Source organism: Lissotriton vulgaris, chromosome 3_1 (genome assembly GCF_964263255.1).
Source record: "Lissotriton vulgaris chromosome 3_1, aLisVul1.2, whole genome shotgun sequence".
Taxonomy (NCBI): Eukaryota; Metazoa; Chordata; class Amphibia; order Caudata; family Salamandridae; genus Lissotriton; species Lissotriton vulgaris.
The window spans coordinates 1,085,273,801-1,085,285,750 of NC_141689.1; positions in this window are offsets into that span (position 1 = coordinate 1,085,273,801).

Sequence of the window (11,950 nt, forward strand, 5' to 3'; positions counted from 1 at the left end):
TGACTCCTTGTTCTGGATTGATATGTTAGTATAACGAAAGAGTGTTCATGTGTTCCACGTTACCTGAGGTGTTATAAGCCCATGTTCTGGGTTGTCTAATCATTGGGGGTCGGTAAGAACCAATGAGACACTGATAGCTAGTCTGGTAGGGGATTTTGGATGCTGAGGTGAGTTTTGGCACACCCTAATTCTTTGAAGTTCCAAGTCTCTATGCACAGTTCTGTATATGAGCAGAAATCCCTGCTACACCTGAGTGGTGTGGTGGTGTCCCTGAGTGATGTGGTGGTGTCCCCGAGACTGTGGTGGTGTCCCAGAGTAATGTGTTGTTGTCCCTGAGTGATGTGGTGGTGTCCCTGAGTGATGTGGTGGTGTCCCTGAGTGATGTGGTGGTGTCTCTGAGTGATGTGGTGGTGTCCCAGAGTGATGTGGTGGTGTCCCTGAGTGATGTGGTGGTGTACCTGAGAGATGTGGTGGTGTCCCTGAGTAATGTGGTGGTGTCCCTGAGTTGTGTGGTGGTGTCCCTGAGTCATGTGGTGGTGTCCCTGAGTGATGTGTGGTGTCCCTGAGTGATGGGGTGGTGTCCCTGAGAAATGTTGTGGTGTCCCCGAGTGATGTGGTGGTGTCCCCGAGTGATGTGGTGGTGTCCCTGAGTGATGTGGTGGTGTCCCTGAGTGATGTGGTGTTGTCCCAGAGTGATGTGGTGGTGTAATAACAATGAAGGAGTGCCCCCTGAATGAGAGGAAAACAGCAATTTGCTCTTTCCTATTAGGTATGGCTAGGTAAGCACAAAGTGCCCCAAACCCGTTAACTGGACAGTAGTAGTCCTTTAAGAAGACCCCTCACTCACCAACCTGGTTGGTGACATGCTTCATCATTGGGGTCCCACCCCATAGGCCGAGTGCCTATAGGGTGAGTTACGACACCTGACCACAGTGGAGCGGGATATTGTTTCTTTTTATATGTGCTAATTATAAATGAGTGAAGGTATATTAAAAAGGGTCAGTACTACTCCGTTCAAGACTTTATTCCTGAGCGTCTGAACCCTAAATAAAACAACTGTGGCACCTTTGCCCAATTAGGAAGGCTATGGTGTCTCGAGAAGTGTGTTATATAAATTTTTTTTTAAAAAAATAGCTAAGTGTGCTATGTGAAAGAAATTATAAAGTAAGCCAGGTGTACATGTTTCAACCAATATAAAAATTCTCTGGTTTTCGTCAGGACCGTTTGATTTACAAGGGGAGGTACGCACACGCTAAGGCGCGCCCTACCCACATGTAATTTACAGACCGCAAATAGGGGTCTGAATGTAAAAGTGTGTTCAATCCTGGGTTCAGGAAAAAACCTGTGGAAAGGAGAGAAAAAGAGGGAACGGGATTGGAAATACGTACTTGGGGAGACTTAACAGGGATACACAAAACATTTAAAGTGCTTGCTGTCTCACCCCATCGGGTAGCTGTCTATATTCATTGGTCACATAGGCAGGGATAATTCACAGTGGGTTTTAAATTAAAAGTTGCGCATAAATTGGTACCTTGTATGAGAGACAATGTCTGTGAGGTACTAATCAATTTGAAGTTGGTGGGACTGGTGAGTGAACTAAACTAGATAGAGGACATGGTGAACTGCTGGTGAACTCGGCAGTCATGCATCATATCTGTGCTGGGAGCATAAACGTTCGGTTTCTTAACATGAACTGGCAGATTGATCATTAATCGGTCAGTCATCTAAGTGAGTGAAAACATAATGCTCATTTACACATTGCTTACACTTAAAGCGGTTACTGTCGCTTCCTGGGCTTCGGATGAACCAAGACGGCGATTCTCCGTCACCTAAATAATTTAGAAACTAAGCATGAGTACGATGGAATCCCATAGGCAGTAGGCGTGCTTATCCAAGTCGGAACAACTCGGAATCGGTGCATTGATACTGCGCCATGCCCATTGACTACGGATCCCTACTTACTTTTTAAAAGCGGTCATCTGTCGGTAAACCTACTTGGTTCCCGTGCGCGAAGCTCCGATGTAATGATCGGTGCCTCGATAGTGCCGGTAAAGTTCGCTGTTCGGCACTTCCTGGTCGGGGCGGGACTACATGTGTCATCGCTTCCTGAACCAGTCAGCGCGCTCGTGGAGGGTGTGTTTGTTATTGTTCCAATCCAAAGTCTACAATGGTGTGACTCATGTTGGAATGGTTACCAAGGGAACTAGCTTGTGTTAGGCTGGGCGGGAAGGTCAGTATTTCCTGGTTAGGGCGGGACCGTGTGTGTCATCGCCTTCTAAACCAGTCGGAGCAGTCATAGGGCTGCGTGTTTGTTGTTGTACCAATCGGAAATCAGCAACGGTGTGACTCATGTTTAGATGGTCCCTAAGGAAACCTGATTGCGTTTTACACGTTCTGGGGGGCGTAACGTGTTACTTATCCTATGTAGCCATTTTGAGGTTGTTCAGCATCAAGAATTCCGGATTGCTGTTACATTACAGTATGCCACGGGATGTTATCATTTAAACCAGTTTTGTGTGTTGACAGTCTGTACACCCATCTCTGCTCTTTTTCGAAGAGGCGTTGGTTCAGATTGGCGCCTGGTTTGATTTGTTCGATGACAGTCCATTGTATGTCATCTGCCGTGTGCCCTTTTGATAAAAAATGTTCAGTGAGTTTAGTGTTAGATTTTTTGCAACGGATATTACTCCTGTGTTCTCCGATACGTATCTTTACTTTCCTGCTCGTCATGCCCACGTAGTGTAGGTTACAAGGGCAGGTCACTCTATACACTACGTTGCTGTTGGTAAGACCCCTGATGTGGTGGTGTCCCAGAGTGATGTGGTGGTGTCCCTGAGTGATGTGGTGGTGTCCCTGAGTGGTGTGGTGGTGCCCATGAGTGATGTGGTGGAGTCCCTTAGTGATGTTATGGTGTCCCCGAGTGATGTGGTGGTGTCCCTGAGTGATGTAATGGTGTCCCTGAGAGATGTGGTGGTGTCCCTGAGTGATGTGGGGGTGTCCTCGAGTGATGTGGTGGTGTCCCAGAGTGATGTGGTGGTGTCCCTGAGTGATGCAATGGTGTCCCTGAGAGATGCGGTAGTGTCCCTGAGAGATGTGGTGGTGTCACTGAGTGATGTGGTGGTGGCCCTAATTGATGTGTGGTGGTGTCCCTGAGTGATGTGGTGGTGTCCCTGAGAGATGTGGTGGTGTCCCTGAGTGATGTGGTGGTGGCCCTAAGTGATATGTGACGGTACCCCTGAGTGATGTGGTTGTGTCCCTGAGTGATGTGGTGGTGTCCCTGAGAGATGAGATGTGGTGGTGTCCATGAGTGTTGCCACAGAGTCATGTGCTAGTGATTAAATTTTAAGAAAGTGCTGTTTATGGAGAGAGTTTTTTTTTGTGGCAACCGAGGGAGAGCGCGGTGCGCGCTGGAGAGGGAGGGTGTGGGATGCCTGGTGAGGGAAGAGCACGGCGCGTGCGCACGAAGTGTCTGGGAGCAAATGGAAGCACTTTAAAAAAAAGCGTGTGGTTGTGGCAGCTGTTAACAATGCCCGTGATTGTGTCCACATGAACTGTACGCGATCCGCAAGCTGGTAGAGATTTTGAACTGCCTACTACATACTCGCCTATCTTTCCCTGCGTAATAGAATGGTCGAGACCTAAAAAAGGAAATGAGACATTGAGTGGCCTGAGAGGAGTATTAGAAGGAATAGTATATTTGTAGCCTAAGCAATGCTGAAGATAAGTATGGGAAAAAAATATTTGCATGATATTTGCATGGATGATTATGACTATAAGAACAATGACACAGCAGCGTAACCTTTCTTCACGTGTAGGAGGATGCTGTTGACAATGGATCCAATCGATGGTGGGCATAAAATTCAGAATTGATCTGAAAATACTCATTGGTGTATTTTTTAAGCAGAATTACAATATCCTAGGATTCATCTAGCTGCCTTAAAATTGATTTGAGGAGGTTGCTTGCACCTTATCCTTCCCAGCAAGTGTGTGGAATTATTGTTGTCATTTAGTCACACCTCAATGAAAACCACACAGCCCGGGGGAAGAGGGTTAGGGTTTGAAAATTGGACGGGAATGGGGGTTTTTGGGAAAGTTTTGTGGAGAGAGGAAAAAAAACACAGCATGGACAAACACTAAATGAAGAAAAACACATTTTTGGATACAAAGATATCCATAAATCTTTTAAGGGACATAAAAGAAGTGCATGCACTACTGCATGCATGAAGTTGTTTGCTAAATGGATGGTTAGGTTACTGAAAAGTAGTACTTACTACAACTTACTAACTATGAAGAAACAATGTGACAGTAGAGGGCTGCAGTAATTACGCAATTTCACTTGCCTATCTGCCCTCAGAGAGAATAAACACTTATTAGTACATTAAATTAGTTTTAAATATAGCAAAGAAACTTTTCAAATAGCTGGAGGGATGAATTTGAAGCAGAGAGCAAACAAATGCACAGAGTCACACTCATAGAAGTTCACAACAATAACATTATTTAAAAGATAAGGAGAAGTGAAGTGGATACTGTAACTGTATGTTGTAGTTGTCCTGTTCAATTTGGGAAGTTGCATGCATCCAGCCATTTCTCTTATTCGCGGTACTCCTCCATTCCATCTGATGCACCGTCGATCAATCTTGGTGACCAGACACACTGTCCACTGCCTGCCTGGCGAATGCGGAATTACAGATCACTAATGGTAAGCCTGAGTTCATCGTTATTCCCATCGCACAGGGTAAAAGCCGGCCTGTAATTTTTGATGGAAAAACAGGAAGTGATATTAAAATACCACAGAGAAAAAGGTGCGGTGTGTAGTGCAAAAATATCACTTTCAGTTTCAGAGGCGACAGTATTACATACACGCATCATTTCTAAAGTGCGTACTCTGATACTCCTTTTCAAGGATAGTAATTAGCACACAGCAGACCAGGGCCATTCAGACGGTCAAGGCAGGCACCACTGAGTGAATGAAGCAACCTGATGTAGCATACCTCTTTGACACAGACAGACAAAGCATATCTAATTGTATGCAGTAAGCCACATAGCCGCAATTTGACATGAACTGCTGTCTGGACTCTGGCATAACAACACTACACTGGCTCGACCACTCCATACCACGACTAGACAGACATGTAGTTCTGCTGTAGTTGTTGTTGGCTGGTTTACCTGTTTGCCACTCACGAAATGGCCATAGTTCTTCCGCAAACCAACAATGATGATCCATCCCAGTGAGTGACTGTAAAGAAAAAAGATATTATGTAACTTTGATCATCATGACTCATCATCATCATGGTATATTGGCAAAATCAATGTTGTTCATGCAGTCACAGTCTACACACACAGTGTGTCCAAGGGCATTTTGCATATTAAAAAATGCAACGCAGTTTCCCCCTGCAGTAGAAGTAGAATTTGAATTAAACAAGGTAAAAAAAACAGAGTAGACTTGAGTTACATTTAGTGTGTAAAAGATTAAATAATAACAGAAGACATATGATGATTCATTTCATGCACAACAAACAAGCAGCAATTGCTTTTATCAGAGCCAGACAGCCAGTGCTGTCCACTGCCATCTCATTATTCATTACCTGTTCCACTTTTTGTCCGCATCTTGTTCTTAAAGTGGAGGCCCACAAGGAAGCATCTCGTGTCAATTTCAGAAGTAACTGTCAGCAATCAGCATGTAGTCAGTAATTCCAGTAATTCCAGTCCAAATTCTTTTGAGGGGACTCGTCTACAAAGCAACAGTTTCTTCATTCTGCGTAATCCAGCTATCTGTCTTGAGGGAAATGGATAGGGGGAGTCTAAAGGAGGAGGATAGAGGAGCATGACTGAGTTGTGAACTTGTGAACTTCAGGATTGCAGACAGCGGCACCTTCAATAAGGAAATAAGACGAAGACAGTGCTGCTGATAGATTTGTTGTGATTAGAGTTTTGTTGTGGTAAAAGTTGCAAAACAAAGAAAGACACACAGGAGTAAAAGTGAATAAGGTGTCAGGATGAAAAAAAAGGAAATCAGTTTCAGGTTTACGTGTCAGGGAAGTAGAGCTCGTCCTCAAACTCTGTGAATTGAGATGGGAGTAGGTTAGCTAACAGAGAAGAACTTCCGGCACATAAGTCGGTGTCCTCTTCTTCCTGCCTGGATTCACGTATTTGGTAATCTGGTGGTATGAAGTGCTGATTCATCTTGATTATTGTTAACCTCTCCACAATTTTGGGTGAGAGGCGGGTCCTTTTTGAAGTTACAATGGCACCAGCAGCACTGAAAACACGTTCAGAAGACACACTTCTGAGAGGGCAAGACAAATAATTTAGAGCCAGCTTGGCGATCAGTGGCCAGTGAGGCCTTTTTCCACACCAATACGCCAATGGTTTGTGATCAATGTAGACCTCTGTTGGATCATCAAGATAGGCCTGCACCATCCGCTCAAGGTCATCCAGGGCTGTTCCACTTTGCGTACCATCTGTGGCCGTTGCATCAGCACTGTAACAAGCAAACACTTGATGAGTTATCCGATCTGCTTCCGGCAATATTATGTGGTACAAAAGGGAGTGGTGATGGATGGAGCATCTGAATCAATCAAGCACTCACACCAAGTCAAAAGATCTGGGTTTAATTCATCACCGTTCTTTAGCCCTCTCTGCCACCCCAGTTCAGACATGGCTATATGCAAATCAGTCTGACCCTGTGCCTCATGGGAACAGTCCTACTATGTAATGAACAGGGGTTCTGCCCAAATTATCCTCGCATACCTGGGCAAGGAGCATCATAAAGATGAAAAAGTAGAAAGAAAAGGTACTGAGGAATCAATGACATATAGACTACTTCAAAACAAGATACAATTTATTATCCTGTTTTATACAGTGATTTCTGTTATCATTAAATGATATGATTTGAAAAGGACAGTATTCAAAGTCAAAAGATAAGGAGGTCAGCATATGTACAGTCTATAACAAAACAAAAGAACCTATTGATGCAATATATACATTATATATACAACAGTGTGTACCCTCAACAAGAAGAAAAAAGAGAAAAGCACAATCAATTTTCTGTAAATACCCACTCCTCAATTTGGGTGGAGTATCACAATCAAGGTAGTCCTTATAGCGCAAAAGTTATTATTTCTCCTAATCAAAAACAAAGTAGTGTTTGTACAAAGAGCTTGATATTATTTACGAAATATATACAGTATAGTAGGACTCCTTAATCAGATGTCGACGCAGTCGCGGTCGCGTTTCCGCCAACAGTATCTTGTGGCTTCATCAGGACAAGGGTACTGAAAAAACACACATAGAATACAATTTAACCAAACCCTAAGAACAAACTATGGCGCAACAAACCTCTCACCCGTTTATGGCAATGCAGTGCCCAGGGAAAAGTGAAAAATCGTGAAAAACCGTGAGGACTGAAGAGATCAAACCAAAGCCCAAACGAACCCAATAGATCACTATTTCAATAAAAAGCAGTGGCTCTATGTAAACGCCAAGTACGCGGAGAAATGAACAAATAGAATGTCCAGAGCGTGTACAGGATGCACAAACTATACAAACCCACTCACCAACATCATTCTCAACCATCCACCCTGTGTCTAACGTAGAAATCTATCAGAGTTTTTGCTAACAATCAAACAGGTGCCTCCAACCACACTCACAGCACTATCAGCACCAATACGAGATCTAAATACCTTTTAATGGCTCACGAGGTCCCCCCCACACTACAATAGGGGGACACACCTCTGGGGGTGCAGCTAACCTCCTCTTCAGGGACGTACAGATCGGGCTCTCCTTAGTACTATGGGGAGAGAGAATGAAGTCAAACTCTTTCTCGCATCCAACGTAAAGTACACAATAAATCAAGCACAGGGAAGAATTCTCCCAATAATGCTGAAAGTACACACACCACCTCACATATCGGGGCTGAGCCTACCTCCAAAATAATGGTTCTGGGTCAAGAACGTAAAGACTCCAGGGGCGTGTGTCTAAACACACACGTGGGTGTTTCCTACACCTTCAGCTGATTAGTGGGGAAACCTGGAGTCGAGGGCGGGAGAGAAACAAACAAACACAGATCTCCATTACTCCCCACGTGTATCAACATACACCACTCAGGACTCGAAAGAACTCCAGTGTATAGGGCAAATAACGTATATGCCTACCTCAAGCTAATCAGATCCCCAGCTAAACATTACTGTAGAGATGCACTCGACAGTCATCCGGCCAGTCCACCGTCCGTGAAACTGCAGATAGTCAAAGTGAGGAAAACGTCACGTCCGCTTCTACGTGTGACCACGCATCAACATAGAAATAGGACCAACAACCACCGAGAGGACAGTGAGAAAAAGAACTGAGACGAGTTGCACGCTTGCGCACGTATTATAAATCTAGATATACATACGATGTTGTGCTCACACACATACATGATTCCAAAGAATGGAAAAATATAGAAAACAAATTAATCCCACACCATTGAAATGTGCATAGTTATAAAATGGGCACTGTATCACCACAGCCGAGTTAACAATCTACACAGGGCAAATCAGATCACAAAGTACATAGAAACGTATCATACAAATTACAACACACAGTTGTGATCAAGGAAAAATTACTATCTACAAAGTATACGCACATGTGGGATCTCCCCTCGTCTCTAAGGAGGATGTAATATATACACAGTTCATTTTGAGACTAAATATCTAGGACGGAGCCCTAAACCTATTAGTAAACTGGTCTAAACACTTTCTGTTAATCCCTTAAATTAGAGCCCATAGTTCATCTCGGGAACAGTCCAGCTCGAACTGCCAAGCCATGTCTTCCCTGTACTGGAAACAAGCTTCCGAGGACCGGTTTCTGGCATTCCAGCCGTCTTCAGCCCGGCTTGCTTGAATCCAGTGGCAAAGTGAGCAAGGGACTCACGTCTGAGCATACCCTGCCACACTTATGGCGGCCAAAAGCGGTACAAAAGGGGGTGGTGATGGACGGAGCATCTGAATCAATCAAACACTCACACCTAGTCAAAAGATCTGGGTTTAATTCATCACCGTTCTTTAGCCCACTCTGCCACCCCAGTTGAGACATGGCTATATGCAAATCAGTCTGACCCTGTGCCTCATGGGAACAATCCAGCCCGAACTGCCAAGCCATGTCTTCCCTGGACCGGAAACAAGCTTCCGAGGACCGGTTTCTGGCATTCCAGCCGTCTTCAGCCCGGCTTGCTTGAATCCAGTGGCAAAGTGAGCAAGGGACTCACGTCTGAGCATACCCTGCCTCACTTATGGCGGCCAAAAGCGGTACAAAAGAGGGTGGTGATGGACGGAGCATCTGAATCAATCAAACACTCACACCCAGTCAAAAGATCTGGGTTTAATTCATCACCGTTCTTTAGCCCACTCTGCCACCCCAGTTCAGACTGGGCCATATGCAAATCAGTCTGACCCTGTGCCTCATGGGAACAGTCCAGCCTGAACTGCCAAGCCATGTCTTCCCTGGACTGGAAACAAGCTTCCGAGGACCGGTTTCTGGCATTCCAGCCGTCTTCAGCCCGGCTTGCTTGAATCCAGTGGCAAAGTGAGCAAGGGACTCAAGTCTGAGCATACCCTGCCACACTTATGGCGGCCAAAAGCGGTACAAAAGGGGGTGGTGATGGACGGAGCATCTGAATCAATCAAACACTCACACCCAGTCAAAAGATCTGGGTTTAATTCATCACCGTTCTTTAGCCCACTCTGCCACCCCAGTTCAGACATGGCTATATGCAAATCAGTCTGACCCAGTGCCTCATGGGAACAGTCCAGCCCAAACTGCCAAGCCATGTCTTCCCTGGACCGGAAACAAGCTTCCGAGGACCGGTTTCTGGCATTCCAGCCGTCTTCAACCCGGCTTGCTTGATTCCAGTGGCAAAGTGAGCAAGGGACTCACGTCTGAGCATGATTGATTCGTGGTTCTCTTTGTGCACCTAAAAGCAAAGGAAGTCAAAGGAACATCAGTTAAATAAATGTTGCATATGTCGTGCTTCAATTAATATTTGCAACTAGGCATTTCATTTATTATTATTACAACACACCCAAAAACGGAAAGACCAACAATAAAAATTGCAATTATTTCTAATCAAAAATGGATGTTTACATTGATAGAAGAGAGACCACACAGAGAGAGTTGTTTCATGCACCTCTGAGTACCCCTGGGCATAATGGATGAAAGCAGGGCAGACTGGGTGCAGGCCTATGGCACAAAGCACACTGCCTGGCTTCAAAATGGCCCCTTGACCCCCATCCACATGGTCCTGCCTGGACCAGGCCTCAAAATGGCCCCCACCCACATGGCCAGGTCCCAACACCACCCCAAAAAATCAAAAAACACACAAACAACACCACAATCCAATGCCATCCATGCCCTAAATGATGTGTAAATTCAAGAGACCCCATAGAAAGCCTTGGTCCATGCACCACTCAGTACCCCTTGGCATAATGGATGAAAGCAGGGCCGACTGGGTGCAAGCCTATGGCACAAAGCACACTGCCTGGCTTCAAAATGGCCCCTTGACCCCCACCCACATGGCCAGGCCCTGCCTGGACCAGGCCTCAAAATGGGCCCCACCCACTTGGCCAGGCCCCAACACCACCCCAAAAAATTGAAAAACACACAAAAAACACCACAATCCAATGCCATCCATGCCCTAAATGATGTTACCCCACAGAAAGCCTTGGTCCATGCACCACTGAGTACCCCTGGGCATAATGGATGAAAGCAGGGAAGACTGGGTGCAGGCCTATGGCACAAGGCACACTGCCTGGCTTCAAAATGGCCCCTTGACCCCCATCCACATGGCCCTGCCTGGACCAGGCCTCAAAATGCCCCCCACCCACATGGCAAGGCCCCAACACCACCCCCAAAAAATAAAAAAACACACAAAAACACCACAATCCAATGCCATCCATGCCCTGAATGATGTTTAAATTCAAGAGACCCCAATGAAAGCCTTGGTCCATGCACCACTGTGTACCCCTGGGCATAATGGATGAAAGCAGGGCAGACTGGGTGCAGGCCTATGGCACAAAGCACACTGCCTGGCTTCAAAATGGCCCCATGACCCCCATCCACATGGCCCTGCCTGGAACAGGCCTCAAAATGGCCCCCACCCACATGGCCAGGCCACAACACCACGCCAAAAAATCGAAAAACACCACAATCCAATGCCATCCATGCCCTTAATGATCTTTAAATTCAAGAGAACCCATAGAAAGCCTTAGTGGAGAAGTGTGGCTCAGGGGTTAGAGGCGGCAGACCCGGAAGCTGAGATCGGACCTGGACCAGGGTTCGATTCCCCGCCTCGGCGGGTCTTGGGCTCAAAAATTCCACGGACACGATAATTCTCACTCCGGTGCTTTCTCGACTCACGGGTTCACACTCTGCGACTCTGGGCAATAGCTCGCTTAATCTCCACAATGGCCCCTCGCGGCGGGATGCCTGGCTTTCACCTTGTGAATACCCTGCCGGGGTTATCTCACAGGGGAATACCAGGACGTGTTCCCTAAGCAAGCGCCGGGAAACCCTTTGTGGGTAGCTGTGCGCTATATAAGCTCAAATACATTTACACATTTACATACAAGCCTTGGTCCATGCACCACTGAGTACCCCTCGGCCTACTGCCTAGTGTGGCTTTACACTCACCCCAAAATAAAAAATAAAATCCACATATAACAGTGAGCTATTCAATTCCATGACTTAAATGATATTTAAGTTCAACAAAACTCACAGAAACAGTTGTATCATGCACCCATGACTAACCTTGGGCCTACTGGATAATGTGCCTACACACAATATATTTTTTATAAAGTTGTGAAAAAGTTTTAAAATTGTAGTTGCAGCAACTGCAAGGCCCCAAAAAAACAACACCAACTTACTTATAAAATCTCAAATCCAAAAGTGATCCAAACAAAAAGTCCTCAAATACAAA